The following is an 11,836-nucleotide window of genomic DNA, read 5'->3' on the forward strand; positions in this document are numbered from 1 at the left end:
AAGAAACAACTACCAGAGACTCTGAAAGTCGATACATTGTGCAGTTACCTTTTAAAGAAGAGGATCCAAGCTGCAAGTACGGCAATTCACGAGAGATAGCAATCAGGAGGATGTCTACATCTTAATCTACCTATCCTATCAGCATGCCAAATTTCAGCCAAATCCGTCCAGTAGTTTAAGCTGTGAGTTGACAGATAAGTTAGTCAGCTTTTTCTTTTATATATTACTTTTTACTTATTAATCAGCGACTAAAAAAGGAGATGATTAGGGAAAGTCTCCACGAATATCGATCACGATATTCTGATGATCGTCTGGAACAGACAGGACTTTCAGTGCTGAGGACTGACTAAAATACTAATAACATGTGAAAAAGCAAGGAGTTTTCATCGTGTGAAGTTGATACCGCAAGCCTCACATGTTCTATGACCTTTACCCATGGTGTTTTTTTATAGGTTATAACTTATATATATTACAATTCAGCAACAATTCACATAACACTAATAAAGTCAAATTCCTCGTTAAATAATAAAGATTCACTATCACTAATAGAGTCAAATATCTCGCTTATAACTAAAGAGTCAATTATCTCGTAAAATGTGATGATGATGTTGAAACGGAGCAGTGCGGCTCACCTCGACGTAACACAATAGTCAGTAGTCACATACAAAAAAAATATGTCGATTGATGTTGTTTGTTATGCAAACAAATAAACTACACAATACAATAATATTATGACGAAACAACGAAATACGACCAAGGCAGACATATTTGTTTGGTTTTGTGCACGTTTTGTGAATTATGTTGGTTGGTAAAATGACTTCACGTTTTGAATGTTGGCAACGCAAAGTTAGTTATTCCATACAAAAACCATTTGTTCGTAAGTTTCTCAGGACTGGCTTATTTTAATAATCATAACCTTAGCAGTTAATTTCAACATTTGCATTAACGATTAACGTAGTTTATTTGCCAATTCATTAGTAATTTTCAATCTAGATTGCATCATCATTGTAAAATTATTTTGGCAACCCTCTTTTTTATAATTTTGTGAATAATTTCATTATTTTCAATATTTTGGGCCTTCAGCCATATATTTAGCCAAATCATTGTAATGTCCGTTCTGATATCGCCACACCGGTAATTCTGTCATGTCGAAGTACTTACCTTCTGTGTTCGACACGGACCCCGTTTTCGATTCCAGAACGGAAATTTATATACCAGAGGATAACCCACTATGGTTATCATTTCCAGGGGCGAAGTTTTAATTTAAAGGCGGGTTTAAACCCCACCAGCAAACTCCATCATCTAGTCAGCACCGTCGGGTACCCACGGCAACATCTGCTGACATCGAACTCCCGGCCTCACACCATCTACGAGGCCGTCAACACAAGGGGAGTACACATTACTGCCGCTAGGGCAAAGGCCGAAATCAACGTAACACCACGACCCTACAAATTTTGTGTGCCGACCCATGAGCTAAGCCGCGGTAGTTTTTTTGTACCAACATTTTTATATTATTAAATCCTACCGTGTGCTATTTACGCAGTTTCATTTCTATCATTTCGATCTTATCATCTTTTTTTTAACACCCGGTACACTGGCGCCCTTCACGTGGTTGATTTCTGCTTTTCCTTAGTGGTATAGTGATAGTTTTGTACGGTGCGTGTTTGTTATGTAAAACGCTTTAATTTTTTTGGTTTGCAGCAACTGAGGTGATAGCAGCAAATTTTACATTATAACCTCCGTAATTCTTATCACATAATTCTTGCATACATACCTACCTAATGTTTCAGAAGTTGTGTACGTATTAGTACCCACCTTCGCATTATTTGTCAGGTGTTTTTGCATTTCTTTTTGTTTAAAGTCTAAAAAGTATGTATTAGTAAACATTCATAATTATTGTACTTGTAGGCGCGCTAATCACGTACATCAGAAATAGGAAGGAGAATGACCGATAATTATTATTATTAATCCTCAGCCGACATCAGAACGTATCAGAACGTAGTAATTAACCACTAGGTACTTTAATCAATGATCTTTACAATTAGTTCTCAGCACTTTAAACAACCTATTGGATGAGTCGGGATTTACTTTCTTAAAATGAACCAGGCCGCATACGTGAACTAACGATATTCTTGTGTTATCAAATTACATGGACTATCCTCAATTATTATCATGGAAACTCTCACGTATAGCACAGGGAAACTATCAACGCAAGGTAACGAGGTAAACCTAACCTAACCCTACCTAGGTCGCCTCCAACCACCCCTCACAGCGACCCCTCACCTCACTCTAACCTAATCTCAACATCATCATCATCATAGCATCATCGCATCATGTGATTAGGGCACAATTGCTATTGCAACCTCTGAATCAAATCACTAGCCATTTCTTTATCTGATTATCTAAAGACAATCTACCACTGGTTCGGAATGCTACAGCCTACCGCGAGAAGAGCCAGCAAGAAACTCGCGTGGCGACTAGCTCAATCATCAATCTCAACTTCATGAACACTCTTACAATAATCATTGCATTGACACTCACTATCTAAACCAGATCATATTATTGACTCCTCTTTACTAACTCGCAATATCACAATAGCTCTACCTTATCCACTCTATGCGCGTCTACATACCGAATGCCATAGCATCGTGCGCTACGGCGCCTCGAACACTATTCATCCAGGCATGCAATCGCCACACTATACCTACCTACGCGAATCCCACTCAAGGGATCGCCAGCTCGTGCCCGGTTTCCTCGAAACCACCAGAATGCAAGCTTTCGATCTAATGGGAAACTCATTGTCTGATTACCCTACCTCTTGTGTAGGGTAGTGTCTACCCTACACAAGAGTCATCAATGATTCTTAACCAAACGGGTTATACGTTTCTAAAGCGGGTACTATCAAAGTTAACTGCAAATTACTATCACACTAAACTATCACTTTAAACTAATTATTATCTCAACTGCCGGTATATCTCCAATTACACTCTAAATTACTAGCGTTTGCAGAAATAACCTTAACGGATGTCATTATAATAATCTATCCACTGAGCCAACCGTTAACTCACGAATTACTCTAATATTCACCAATATAATTAATATTCCATATTCGTCTAACAACTACGCGAACATTATTAATAGTGCTTTGCAGACAAAGTCACCGGATAGCATTAAAGGTTAGAATTACTTTAAGGTTACGATTTAACACAAACATTCTACATTATCACAATCACAGAATTAAATATCACGATCATTATTATTCACGCTAAAAGCTACCTATCTCGAATTACCTAAGCTAATCTGAATTCTAATAAAAAGGCTAGAGTGAATTCTGAATCTGACAACCTACGCGTGTCTGTCAAAATCCAACTCTGCCGGCTAATCCAAGATGGCTTCTTTTCACAGAGTAAAGCTTCCTTCATGTTTCTTTTCACGGAATCTATGACAGTATTCTATTATAACATTGACACGCCTACATACTTATAATGCTACTTAAATTACCTAATGTTATTATTAAGAGTTGTGTACGTCCTAGTACCCACCTTGCGTTAATAGTTAGGTATTTTTGTAACTCATTTTATTCAAGTTTTGTAGGTACCTACGTATTAGTACATACGTTGCAATTATAAAGCTGCGTTCACACCAGTTGCATAATATATTAAGTAACTTCTTAAAATGACGAACGAATGTAAAGTTTGCAAAATTAGCGTACAAGTAACCCAAAAGAGAATAAAATGCATTAAATGTCAATTACTATACCACTTTGAGTGCATCGTACCATCTGGGAATAAGTCGCCTGTGGCCCGTGGCCAGTGGATTTGCCAAAACTGTCAAAGTATTTTACCGTAGATTTCGCTTTGAAAGTAACCTAAATGAAAACACTACCGATTCTAACGACTGGTTATCGGATATAAGGAAAGAACTGAAGGAAGTCATCTCTCAAACAGTAAGTGTGGAGTTAAGAAAAATCCGCGAGGAATTAAGCGGGCTACACACCATCAAGTCTTCCCTCGACTATTTGTCAAGTCTATTTGACACAGCTAAGCAAGAGTTGGAGGACGCTAAAAAGGAGATTATAATTTTGAAGAAGAGCAATAGTGATCTCAGAGAAATAATAAACAGTCACACAAATACGATCAATAACAAGGAGGCAAGAGCCAGCAATATTGAGTTACACTGCGTTCCGGAGTTTAGAGGCGAAAACTTAGTCAAGACGGTTGAACAAATAGGAAGTGTAGTAAACATTCCTATCGCTGAAGGGAGTCTAATTAAATGCACCCGTGTCGCTAAACTTAACAAGGAATCGCCCAGGCCTAGATCTGTAATCGTCAAGTTCAGCTCCTCTCTGCTTCGAGATAAGTTTTTAGCTGGCGTAATCAATTTTAATAAAGCGAATAAAGACGACAAGTTGAACACAACACATCTTGGAATTTCTGGAGAAAAAAAACCAGTGTATATTTCAGAGCACTTGTCTTCAACATCGAAGGACATCTACGCCGCAGCACGTACCTTTGCAAAGAATAAACAATACCGCTTTGTTTGGTCGCGTAACGGTAATATTTTCTTACGGAAAACTATATCGAGTATTTAAAAAGTCGTATTTAACTATTGAATTGGGCTTTAGTAAATGTTCTTTAGAAGCTATTTCAAAATTAATCTCTAGTGGTGGATGATGTTTGTCAATAGGACAAGCAGAAAAGTCACTGCCATAAATTGTAATGTTGTTGGAGGTACTTAAAACTAAATCCAAAATTTTACCATAAGCATTACTGATACCATTATACTGAGATAAGCTAGTCAATGCCATAAAATCTTTAATAAGAGTTATTTCCGGACCGTTATTGCCTGGAATCATGTTGTTTTTAAGACTATTATTTTCGTAAACCCATTTTATTGATGGTATGTTAAAGTCTCCGATTACCATAGTTGGCATTTGTTTGTTAATTATTATCCGTTCAACATTCTGAGTAAAACCCTGAAGAGTGTCATACTTTAATGGTGAAGGGATATATACTACACATATGGAAATAGTTTTTGAGTTTACTACTACGTTAACCCAGAGATCCTCGTATTTTGTTTCCCATGCATTAATCCTGTAGCATTTAAATTTTTTTGATACCGCAATTAAAACCCCTCCACCATCCAACTTACTCGTATCACAAGTCTCGCGATCCCGACGAAACACGTTGTACCTATCATCAATGAACTCATTATTAGATATTCCACTGTTTAGCCAAGTTTCAGTAAATATCAAAATATCAAAGTCTGAATTAAGAATTGCAAGATATATATCATTTGTCTTTGTTCGTACTCCTCTTACATTTTGATAAAAAAGTTTTAAATTTTTTACCATTAAATGAAGGTTACTGCTGTTAAATTAAGATAGATACAAAAATATACAAAAATCTAGGAATCAAAAATAGATATAAGAAAATATTTCAGGCCAATGTTTCCAGGAATTCTTTAGATTTCACCAATATTATTATATTAACGTGTTTGTATGATTGTTGTCATTCAAATCCTTTGATGGCTCAGCTGTTAATGAAATTGAACCTAAATATTTTGGGCATAATTGAAAGGCTCGCCAAAAATCGATACCTAAAATAAGTGATAACTTAATGCCTGGAACAACAAGTGCTTTAATAATATGAAACTGGCCCTCAAAATGTATGGGTAGGTTCATATACCCTATACTACCAAGAGTTTGACCCCCGGCAGCGACAATGGACATTTCATTATATTCAATTAATCTAAGGCCACGACTCATTAAAACCTCATGAGCACCATTACCTATAATAGTGATGGTTGCTCCCGAGTCTAAGAGACCTGAGACTTCTACATCATTAATTTTAATATTTAAATAAGGTCTAGTATCATCTATTGGTTTATTAGGCCGAATTGTTGCAATTTTATAACACATGAAAAATTTACGTATCGTCTCCAACCATTCCTCCCATTCTTTCTGTTCGAGGTGACCTTTACTTGGAGGTGGATTACAACAATTCTGCCGACCTAGTTTTTTGAGTTGCAATTTGGACAGTCTGGGATTTTAACATTCTTGTATCCGCATCTGAAGCAAATAATCTCTGTACTTTTACAGTCTCGGAAATGATGAGAATTATTTCGGCATCTCTGACAATAGGGTGGTTTATTGATATTAGTGGAGTTAGTGTTGTTAATTGCATGCAAATATTTTTGATTGACATAGTTGTTAGTAGTATTAGTTTTAGGGTTGGTGGTTTGTTTGTCATTAAAATTCTTATGGAAATTCGGCCTATAATTACTGTTTTTGTTGCCAGTATTCGGTTCTTCTTTGTATGAGAACTCCGGTGCAAAAGTCTCTGATGTCGCGGCCGTAGGTGTGTGATATTGAGACAAACGTGACTGAAAGTTTTCGTAATTTTTACACAATGTACGTAATTCTTCAACGGGAACAATGTTTGTTGCAGAGGCCAGTGTACTCGCATAACGAGGATGAATATTGTGCAACACTATCTCGAGCTTGTCCTCCTCTGGCAAGGGCTTTGACAATCGTGCAAACATGCTTGCTAAGATTGATAGGTAAATGGTGATGTTCTCGCTCTTAGCTTGAGTTCTAGCACGAATACACTAAATATAGACTCATGTTGGAGCGGGTGCAAAACAAATTTGCTAGGTTCCTCTACCTGAAGCTGTATGGGGTATACCCGTTCTACCCCTTAATGTATCCTACGTTATTTGTTTTAGGTATGGTCGGGTACAATGAGCTGAGAGTTAGGCGGGAACTAGCACTTGTTACATATATTTTTAAAGTAATAAGAGGGGCGCTGCATAGCTCGGATGTTTTAGGGCAAGTCAGGTTTCTAGTCCCGGATGGATACGTGGGTCGGAGACGCAGGCCGCCGCTGCTGTGGGTACCGGTGGAGCGCACCAGCCTGCTCAGCAAGGCGCCGCTGACGCGCGCGCTTCGCACCCTTAACGTCATAGCGGGGAAAACTGACCTGTTTTGTTGTGCTCTAAGTGAATTCACAAGAGTTGCATTGGGGACTATCTGCTACGATAGTGGGGGTTTAATATAAGTTTTTTTAATTTTTAGTTTAATATATTAATTAGATTTAGATAATATTTAAGGCTTAATCTAGTGCATTAGGACCATTTCCTGTAATGCTAGATTTAAAGAGTTGAATAAATAAATAAATAAATAAATAAATATCCGATAATAGGCGGTAGTCGTAATTAATTATGTCAAAATCCTGCTTTAAGAGAACGGTGAGCTCTTCCCAAGTTGAAACCTGCTCCTGAACACCGCGATACCAGTGTAGGGCATCATCCACAAAAATCTCGGTAGCATAAGCCAAAAGCTTGGTACCTGATATATTGCGGGCCAAACTAAACTCATTTGCTCTTTGGATGAACGAACGAACGCATGTTTTACCATTAAATTTTAATTTGTCTACTTCGGATGAAATTTTGGTGCCGCCTTCACATGTGACGTTTACATTTACCGAAGATGATGGTGCTGCGGGTTCTGAACTCGGACCAGCTACTGCAAGTGGGTCAATACTCTTTGGCTTTAAATTTAAAAGTTTTTCATAAAGCTCCTTGAACAATACGTTGCATTGTATATGGTTATCCAAAAGCTGCCTGTCTGGTTCTATCCTGTTAAGCCGATGATATAGGTGATGTAATAAATTTTCGTACCGAGCAAGTGTATTTTTATCTGGAACATCACCTGTAAACGCTGTGTTAATCTTATCCAGCAGTTCTAAACAGCTGGATAGGTCTTCAGCAGGTTCCAAATGAGAACATAAAATGTCCTCAGAAAAGTGCAATTGACTCAGTTTATTAATTTGTTTCCTAAGCTCTGCCACCGACCGTGGCACTAGGAGTTTCCCCTCTGACTGCAACCTCGTACTCCAATTCCGACTTTTGTAATGAGAAGTACTTGATTGGGTACGGCATGGTATTTTTTTTTTAAATCAGAAAAACCAATGAAAAAAAATTATCCTGAATAAGTGTATAAAAATGTTACAAGACAAACCGCAACACGGGAAAAAACCTTGTTGCCGGGTGGGTTTGTTTTTTGAGTGGTACCAAAAACAAAATATTACGAAAAAATACTCTGTTCTGTTACAATCAGCTTAACAGAACGCTTTGGTTCGATGACAAAACAATGAAATATGAATGGCAAAATAAAGGTGAATTAATCAACAATAAAATTAAATTTGCAACTGGTGTGAACGCAGCTTTATAATGGCAAAAAAAATAATAATACAAAGTTTTCACAAAAAATCTACTAATAAAAATAATATGGAAAAAAGGAACAAACAATATAATTGTGTGAAATTGCTGCTTTCATCTCAGTTACTGCAAACCAAAAAAAATAAAAGCGTTTTACAAAACAAGCACGCACCATACAAACTATCACTATACCACTAAGGAAAAGCAGAAATCAACCACGTGAAGGCGCCAGTGTACCGGGTGTAAAAAAAATGATAATGAGAGAAATGATGGAAATGAAACGGCATAAATAGCACACGGTAGAATTTTAATAATATAAAAATGATAGTAGGTACAGAAAACTACCGCGGCTTAGCTCGTAGGTCGGCACACAAAAATTGTAGGGTCGTGGTGTTACGTTGATTTCGGCCTTTGCCCTAGCGGCAGTAATGTGTACTCCCCTCGTGTTGTCGGCCTCGTAGATGGTGTGAGGCCGGGAGTTCGGTGTCAGCAGATGTTGCCGTGGGTACCCGACGGTGCTGACTAGATGATGGAGGTTGCTGATGGGGGTTAAACCCGCCTTTAAGTCCAGACCACGCTTTCAAATCCAAACGTAGCTCCTGGAATTGATAACCAATGTGGGTTATCCTCTGGTCATATAAATTTCCGTTCTGGAATCGAACCCGGGCCCGTGTCGAACACAGAAGGTAGGTACTTGACATGGTAGAATTGCCGGTGTGGCGATATCAGAACGGAGATTACAATGATTTGGCTAAATATATGGCTGAAGGCCCAAAATATTAAAAAGAATTAAATTATTCACAAAAATATAAAAAAGAGGGTTGTCAAAATAATTTTACAATGATGATGCAATGTAGATTGAAAATTACTAATGAATTGGTAAATACACTACGTTAATTGTTAATACAACGGTTCAAATTAACTACTAGGGCTATGATTGTCAAAATAAAATAATTAGAATTAAAATTAACTAAGTAGGAAACTGGCGGTTGCAAATAATGTATCGAAAGTTATTACGTTATTAGTTTATCTACTTGTTTTAGGTACCATTCAAAAACTTACCCTTTTACGGGAGCACTTTTAGATTAATTACGTTTTATTTTTAAAGAAAAATCAATTTTATTTTAAATTAAGGAACAATGTAAATAGACAAAAAATTAGTTTTAAATAAAAAAAAAACCGCCTTCAAAAAACGCCCAGAAACTAAAAAGCAAAAAATAATTGGATATATTTACCTATAATTTACATACTAATTCCTACTCAAACCCGTAATAAAATTTATTCTACAATTCCAGTAGAAAAATCAACTAAACTAAACACCCACACAAATAAACACTTATATTAATTACTATACAATAAACGATATTAATACTTAACTCATTATTATATACAATTTCTTAATTTTTAAGTACCTTTTGAAGTCGGTGCCTCCCGTACGTATAGTTTAGTTCCTAAATTACTCAAGAGATGGCACCACACATCAAGTATATCGTCCTATCGTTCTGTCACGGAAACTGTATAAGGCCGACCGTCGAGGTCAGATTTTATTCGTCTATAAAAATAAAATTTAAATAAAATTTGATTTTCATGCCTTTTCGCTCGCTGTGTTCTGTTCGTTGCAAGAGTCAATTTCAGCTTGTTTGACTGTTTGTCTCAACTTTCATTATTTAGTTTTTCATAGGATTTTGGACTTGGAGTTTGGCCAAGACTCAAGGTTTCCATAGGAGTAGGACTAGGTGGTCGTTAGGTAGTTGTTTAAGATTAGGTTACTCAGTTACTGTTAGTCTTAGTTTATTTAGTCACACATAGGTAGTTAGGTACGTCTGTGGTTAGTTAATAGTTTATTTATAGGAGGCGATTTATACGTACGGGAGGCACCGACTTCAAAAGGTACTTAAAAATTAAGAAATTGTATATAATAATGAGTTAAGTATTAATATCGTTTATTGTATAGTAATTAATATAAGTGTTTATTTGTGTGGGTGTTTAGTTTAGTTGATTTTTCTACTGGAATTGTAGAATAAATTTTATTACGGGTTTGAGTAGGAATTAGTATGTAAATTATAGGTAAATATATCCAATTATTTTTTGCTTTTTAGTTTCTGGGCGTTTTTTGAAGGCGGTTTTTTTTTTATTTAAAAATAATTTTATTTTTTGCTTTTTAGTGGTGTAAATAAATATAAAATAGATTGTAGGATAGAAGAGGTGGTACACGATGGGGAGGCCTTCCTTACGTACATCTCGTTTGAGAAAGCGTCGAGCACAGGAGTCTGAAAAGGACAAAGATGAACGCCTAAAGCGCAATAGAGAAAGAAACAAAGTTCAGCGTCTCGGAGAGTCTTCCGAAGACCGTGAAGAACGGCTCTCTCAAATGCGAAATTATGTTCAAAGAAAATTGACACAAGAGACTTTAGAACAACGTGAACATCGATTGTCTCTTACTCATGAGCGGTTGTCTCGCGAAACAGTAGAAGAACGTGACCGCCGCTTATCGCTAATGCATGAGCGACTATCAAATGAGTCTGCTAAGCAGCGCGTACATCGGCTGTCGCTTATTCATGAGCGACTGTCAAACGAGTCAGTTGAGCAGCGCGAACATCGGTTGTCTCTTGTTCATGGGCGACTGTCAAACGAGTCAGCTGAGCAGCGCGAACATCGGTTGTCTCTTGTTCATGGGCGACTGTCAAATGAGTCTGCTAAGCAGCGCGTACATCGATTGTCGCTTATTCATGAGCGACTGTCAAACGAGTCAGTTGAGCAGCGCGAACATCGGTTGTCTCTTGTTCATGGGCGACTGTCAAACGAGTCAGCTGAGCAGCGCGAACATCGGTTGTCTCTTGTTCATGGGCGACTGTCAAATGAGTCTGCTAAGCAGCGCGTACATCGATTGTCGCTTATTCATGAGCGACTGTCAAACGAGTCAGTTGAGCAGCGCGAACATCGGTTGTCTCTTGTTCATGGGCGACTGTCAAACGAGTCAGCTGAGCAGCGCGAACATCGGTTGTCGCTTGTTCATGGGCGACTGTCAAACGAGTCAGCTGAGCAGCGCGAACATCGGTTGTTGCTTGTTCATGGACGACTGTCAAACGAGTCAGCTGAGCAGCGCGAACATCGGTTGTCTCTTGTTCATGGGCGACTGTCAAACGAGTCAGCTGAGCAGCGCGAACATCGGTTGTCTCTTGTTCATGGGCGACTGTCAAACGAGTCAGCTGAGCAGCGCGAACATCGGTTGTCTCTTGTTCATGGGCGACTGTCAAACGAGTCAGCTGAGCAGCGCGAACATCGGTTGTCGTTAGCTAGACGTCAATCCGCTCAAGTACTACTTAATGAAACAGCAGAAGAGAGAGCGATTCGTCTCAGTAATGTGCGTGCCCGCGATAACAGAAGATTGGCGAATGCTGAACAATTTGAATCAGCGATAAATGTGTTTGCTGATGTGGCATGTAACATTTGCAAGAAAATGATATATCCTCAGCAGCGTACAAGATTACCAACTGCCAACCTAGACAATTTACTTCCTGCTGATTTAATCGCATTAGCTAATATCGTTGCTTGTACTCGTTGTTCTACCAATATTAGAAAACGAAAAATTCCTGCTCAGGCATACTGGAACAAC

This window comes from Maniola hyperantus, unplaced genomic scaffold (assembly GCF_902806685.2).
Source record: "Maniola hyperantus unplaced genomic scaffold, iAphHyp1.2, whole genome shotgun sequence".
NCBI classification, from domain to species: domain Eukaryota; kingdom Metazoa; phylum Arthropoda; class Insecta; order Lepidoptera; family Nymphalidae; genus Maniola; species Maniola hyperantus.